Raw genomic sequence first — 6,187 nt, 5'->3', positions numbered from 1 at the left:
CCCTCCTCAGCCTCACTATGAAAAATGTACACATTACATATTACTCATTAAAAAAGTAATTACATTACTAATAACTCAACAGCAAAAGTAATTTGTTATATGTTTATTTACTCATGTTAGTCCACTCAGCTCCATCAAAAATGCCTTTAAACAGGTAGGTAGGAGGTAATTACTGACCATCATCAGCTAGCTTAACATTAGCCACAGTGACTGCATGAAGTCCTGTCTCCTCAGTGATGCTGCTTTGTTCTCACAGCCTCCAACTCTGAACTAAACCAGCTGATTCCTGAATGGAGCCTTACCAGTGTGTTACCACCCAAGCCTTTCCCCCTTTAGGAAGGTGGCCTTGTGGGTAACCTGTGTGTGACGTAGTTTAGTGGGCTTGTTGTGGGAAGTGAGTCTCTCTTAATGCATACCATTAAGGGTGGTTAAGTTACCATAGTCAGTAATAAAGTGTCTAGATAAGCTCAGGGTACCTACAGCATAAAGTAGAAATAAAGCTCCTGTTCTTGCAACGTGACAACAGCTCTCTCTGCTATTCTTCACCGCAGAGTTGGTCTGGACTATTAAAGGCTAGTTACCAGCTTCAAGCCAGGCTACAGTGGGGAGGAAGGGGGAAGAGGAATGTCTTAAAATTCCAAATGTTTCAGGGATAACATTGCATTTTGGAGACATTATGACCTTGTACAACAAATAAAAACCTCCAACCTTCCTCCACAACTCTTAAAGAGCATCATGATCACCTGCATCTGGATTATAACGGTTTGGAATGTTGGCAAATTCAGCTGGAAAAGATGTTTGGAGTTTACCAGCCACATTAATCTGGTCAATATTCAAAAAAAAGGCAAAGTTAATATACTAACCAGTAAGACAAATCATTTATTATTTTGAGGTGCTGAAGTGTTCTGTGCTGAGTGCAGTGTGTGTATTACCACTAAACCTACAGCTAATCAGATGGCAGAAGTTGTAACGCTATATGTTTTGTGCTGGTAGGCTGCCATGCTATATTCTGTATTTGCCATTGTCAGATGAGTTATTTTTTATGTGTGAGAAAGCCTTGCCAAAGTAATATTACTTTGTCCTTGAAATAATATTAATAAAAATGTTGTAAATAAAAGTGTTGGGTCTCAGGTCAGGTTTTGGCAGGTTCTATCAGGTCATGTCTGATAGGCTCAAATACAGACCCGGTTCAGGTCTGTGTTTTAGGCCCGCACGAGAGATCTAGTCCCCCAGTCACCTGATCTCAAAGCTGGATCACTAACCCAGTTCAGCAGGTAGCTGGCCTGGGCCCTGACACTCTGGGGACTCAAAAGCTTGCCATGTATCAACTGATTTGCACTAAATTCATTGAAATTGTGATTGGGAACATGCAGCAGGAGAGCAAGATATCAGCTGATATGATAAAGTCATTACGGCAGGTTCTGTTTTATTTTACAATCTTGAGGCTCTATCTTGAAAAGGGCCCCTGTGTAAAAATCTAGGTTTAATACCTACATTAAGTCAGTTTTCTACTTACATATTGCGTATTGAATTCATGTGTTTAATTAAATCACCACATCGCAAATCTGCAGTCAAGTAAAATCTCAGCGTAGAAAAAATGTACACAACCAGGTTAATCCAAAGCTCCAGAGCTTGATGTCTATCCAGTCATGCCTAAATTGGACCAGTTGTTGCCCTGTGCTGCTGTGCTGTGTTTGTTTCAGTTTTAGTGTGGAGCACTGGAAATACGCTCATTAAGGTGTACTGCATTATAGGTGAATCATAAAGGAGAAGCATAAAATCTTAGATAGCAGTTGCTTTTTTCAGGAAATAGAAGTCTAAAAGTGCTGTAATACTATTTTTCACCATCAGATGTCAGTAAAAGACAGCTAAAGGTGTGCAGAGTTTTGGTCTGACATGCAGTCACATCACCTACCTTAACACATGCAGGGCTGTAAATCTTCGAACTACTTTCAGAACACTGTGTCTCATTTTTATCACTGTTCTGAGAGGACTGGTGGCCTTTATAGAGCTGGGACAATATTTGCAGCACTCCATTTTATTGAAGAATTGAGCTCATAGCTTGTGTAAAACTTCCAGCTCTCTAAGAGACAAAAGAGGAATTCTTCACTGGAGAGGGATGGGTCAGCGCAAATTAACCTCTGTCATGAGAAATGTGTCTAAAGACACAAAAAAACTGGTTACACACACTGAGGGCAAGCATCTACTACTGGTTTAGAAGGTTGTAGACTGACATTATGCATTGTTCTGTTATTTTTACCCACATTGTGTTTTTGGCTAAGGGTGGATCCAGAAAGCTCTGACTCTGTCCTAATGCAGCCATGTAGACAATTGAGCTTAATTATTCTTTTCCTCTATTGGTTAAATTGTTGTCCTCTGCTTGTTGAAGTAATGTAATTGCCTTTATCATCAGAGCCCCTGATTATGATCGGATGTTGGGAAGTAAAACAGAGACAGGCTACATGGTTTTGGTCCTCTCATTTAATCAGCACTTCACGTAATCATGTCTGTGTCTTCCAATTAAATTCCCTCTGCCAAGAAAAGGAAGTCCTACAGGCTGCCCTAATCAATTAAGTCATGTTGTAAAACCCTCCTCAAACGAGTGACTTTGCAGCGACCTCGGAGACATCAAGATCTGGCAGAAAAATTTGATTAAGGATACCAGGTCAAACACTAAAGATCATCTACGCAGCATTCTTTGTTTCTAAGTTCTGTTCCCTGCAGCCCGAAAGATAAAGGATGTCTCCTTTAACTGATAATCTCCTCCTGATAAAAATATAGCACTGCCTCAATCAAGGAAACTGGTGGTCTGTTTTAAAAACGGCTTTCAGAGAAGACTGCAAATATAGTGGTGTGCAAGAGAAAAAGGTTGTCATCTTCATCTCTGATTAAAATATCATTCATGCCGTCTTCCAGCCGATGACAAAAAAAAAAATTTTCACAGACCCAAATGATGGTAAGACATTAATTTTTGAACTTGAGAATCCTGAGAAATCCCATAGATTGACATCAGTAAACTAGACTCAGCACACAGATGTTTACCATCAAGCTGCAAGAACAAGAGAAGCTAAAGATGTGATTTTCAGTTCACCTTTTTCTGTTTTTTATTTGATTTTTAAGTTTCACATTCTTTCTTCCTGTGACTGGAGAAGGATCTGAAAGTAGAATTCCATTGGAGTTATTATACTCTACTTTGACCTTAAAGCATAATTCTGGTTTGTTGCAACTTTGGTTTTACTTTTGTAGTTTTGGTCATCATTGCTATAAAAGCAACATTGTTCTCACCAAGTAAATTGCTGAGATCTTGGAACACTGCAGCATCACTAAAAACAAGTCCTACAGGGCAAGAAACTCAACACAGTAGTCAGAAGATCAAAAAGGTTTTAAACAAACCCTCCTGGTATGACAAACATATTTAGAAGAGAAAACAAAGGTGAATGGTGAGATTATTTCCCAGTCTGTTGTATACATCCATCACAGTTTACAGTTTACGCCGCTTTCCTGCTTCAACTTGAACCTACTGAACTTACCAGAGTTGTGTGCACAGTTTTCCTGTGCAATGAGGGATTATTATAGACATCATTGGTGGTTGGTGTACTTGGTATACTTTCAGTTTTACCTCTAAATAAAGTTGTTTAGGTAATTTGACTGACCTGTTGTCTTGTTTACCACCTGACCGAGTGCTAGTGAAGTCCAACCCTTTCTTCTTGGTATCAGATGTTTCTATGGTAACATTATTTAACATTCTGTGCCAATGCTTTTACAATTCTTTCTTACTTAAGTACTTAAGTACAACCATGGTAGTAGTGGCTAGTTGTAGATTAGAGTAAGATTGTGGAAAATGAAATGTGTTTAAGGTAAGGCATCTCTCATCTTCCACATTTAAGTTGAACTCTCTCCACCCATCCACCACCACATCCACCACTTCATACGTCATACACTGGCACTAAACGTTAGCGAAGCACATACATTTTTAGCGGCAGATTGATTCAGTATGAACATAATGAGGTATAGTGGGCTTTTCACCACATTCCCATATCTCAGCAATTAACTTTGCATGTACAATGTTACCATGACTGATAAAAATGATGGCCAAAGCTACAAAGATAAGACCCAGGTTGTAATAAACCAGATATATCCTATGAGTCAATCTCCTGTCCTTCAAGAATTATCTACCTTTTATTGAAAACTCAGTAATGGTTTATAGCAGCATAAAGAAAGCAGGCATTCCAAGATACAGTACCCAAGATTAGTTCTGAAAGTTTTAGACGAAAATAAGTCTTCTCAATCTCTGGCTGTCTTTTACTTGAAGACTTGTATTCACACCCTTCAATAAGCCAAATGGAAACTTGAGTTTCCGTCCCTGCTCCTTGTGCTGAAGCCGGCAGTCATTCTAATTGTGAGGAGGAAGCGATTGATGCGCAGCAGCTGCATCCTGTGACCGACGCTCTGCTCAGCCATTTGTCTCTGTCAGCTCCCCCTCAGCCCGCCCACCCTCCACATCCTCCTGAAAAGCACTGGCAGCCTAGACCGTGACTGCAGACCACCGGGCCTTTTGTCGCCACACATGGCGTGAAGCGCGCCCTCGGCCCTTCTGGTCAAGCCCAGTTTGACTCCTATCCCTTGCCGAGGATGTGGAGTGACACTTCAGATGGCAGCTGGTTGGGCAGCAGCCACGGCAAACCTGCTGCCACCGCGTCAGGGCCACGCCTGAGGGCCCGCAGCAACATCTGCCCTCACAATCGGTGATGGAACCGAGCCAGGCGAACATATTCATGCCACCGGACGCCAGCGTCACTCAGCTGGGCAATCATCCTCTTCCTCTCTCTTGTCTTTATCTCTTGCCCTCCTCTTTGCAGCCCAATGGTAAGCTATTAGGAAGAGACTACCCTGTAATTTTCTCCCCCGGCACTGAATGGGCACCAAAAGGTGTGCTTGGAAAATTAGCAACTTGACCTCCTGATTATACTCTATCAATGAGGGACAATCTGGAGCTGAAAAGAGGAAGGAGAGCAGGTGTTTGATTGAGAAGTAAGAAATGTTCTCTTTCTCCCTTTTTTGTATTGGTCGGCAGGCCCTGGCTGTGTTCACATCACTCTTGTGAATGGTTCTCATTCTGTGACACTGACACAACTCAGCGGCTCAGTTCTAACTCTCTGTGCTTCACTGATGCTCTATAGTGCCCTTGAAATGCAATGAGACTCATACTTCCCCGCTGACTGTCTATGTTAGTGACGGGGAGCACATTCCAAAGCATTAGTCAAAGCACTAAAGAGTATCTCCATTTTTAGTCATGCTTTTATTACATACATTTTGACACTAGCAAGGCCAAACTAGCCTCAGATGAGAGTTTTCTCTTTACTTGATGTATGTGCAAGCCAGTGTTACATTTTTACAATCATGCAAATAGTCTGTTTTATTAATCTAACTATTTATACCATTCAACATCTTGCAGGCATGAAACCAAACAGACTTTATATCAGCCCTGTAGGAATTATGTTCATACTGGACCTTTCCACACCTCAACATTTATGTCCAGTGACAACATTCTGCTGGAAACAGATATTGGCTTCATGAACACAATTTTTTACTCACCAGCCCTCAACAAAATACATCTCAGACACTTGGTCTGCTTCCTTCATGAACCCCACTGACTACAGAAATAAAATCCCTCTCCGGTCCTCTTCTTGCATCACTGCAGCTCAGGAAAAGAATAACCTTCTTTATGATGTTTTTCAAGTGAATATAGCTTAGTTAACAGTCCACACTGGTGGTTTTGCCTGATTTTAACTAATTTAATGCGAATCATGTAGCCTATACTTTAAATTTCGCCTGATGAATTTCTAACATATAACATAAACTGTAAGGAATCCTAATCCTTTCACTATGCAGCAGAAATCAACTTGCAGAGACTTGATCAGATGATTGTATTGCTGTCAGTGTTACATCATCCTTAAATGGTAATGCAGTTGAGATGTTTTAAATAAATCTGCACTGACAACTGCATTACCCCACCATGTTAATGTTATGTATGAACACTTAGTAACAAGTAACAGTTATTATATGTTGCTTTGGACAAAAGCTTTTGAGAAATAAATATTATGTATTGTAATAATGTTTACTTGATGGATTGCTTAACTCAAGCAAGTTTCAAGGGTCTGCATGTTGTTTTTTGATGGGTAGGTAG

This window comes from Thunnus maccoyii, chromosome 15 (assembly GCF_910596095.1).
Source record: "Thunnus maccoyii chromosome 15, fThuMac1.1, whole genome shotgun sequence".
In the NCBI taxonomy this organism is placed as follows: Eukaryota; Metazoa; Chordata; class Actinopteri; order Scombriformes; family Scombridae; genus Thunnus; species Thunnus maccoyii.
This window is presented reverse-complemented; position numbering follows the sequence as displayed.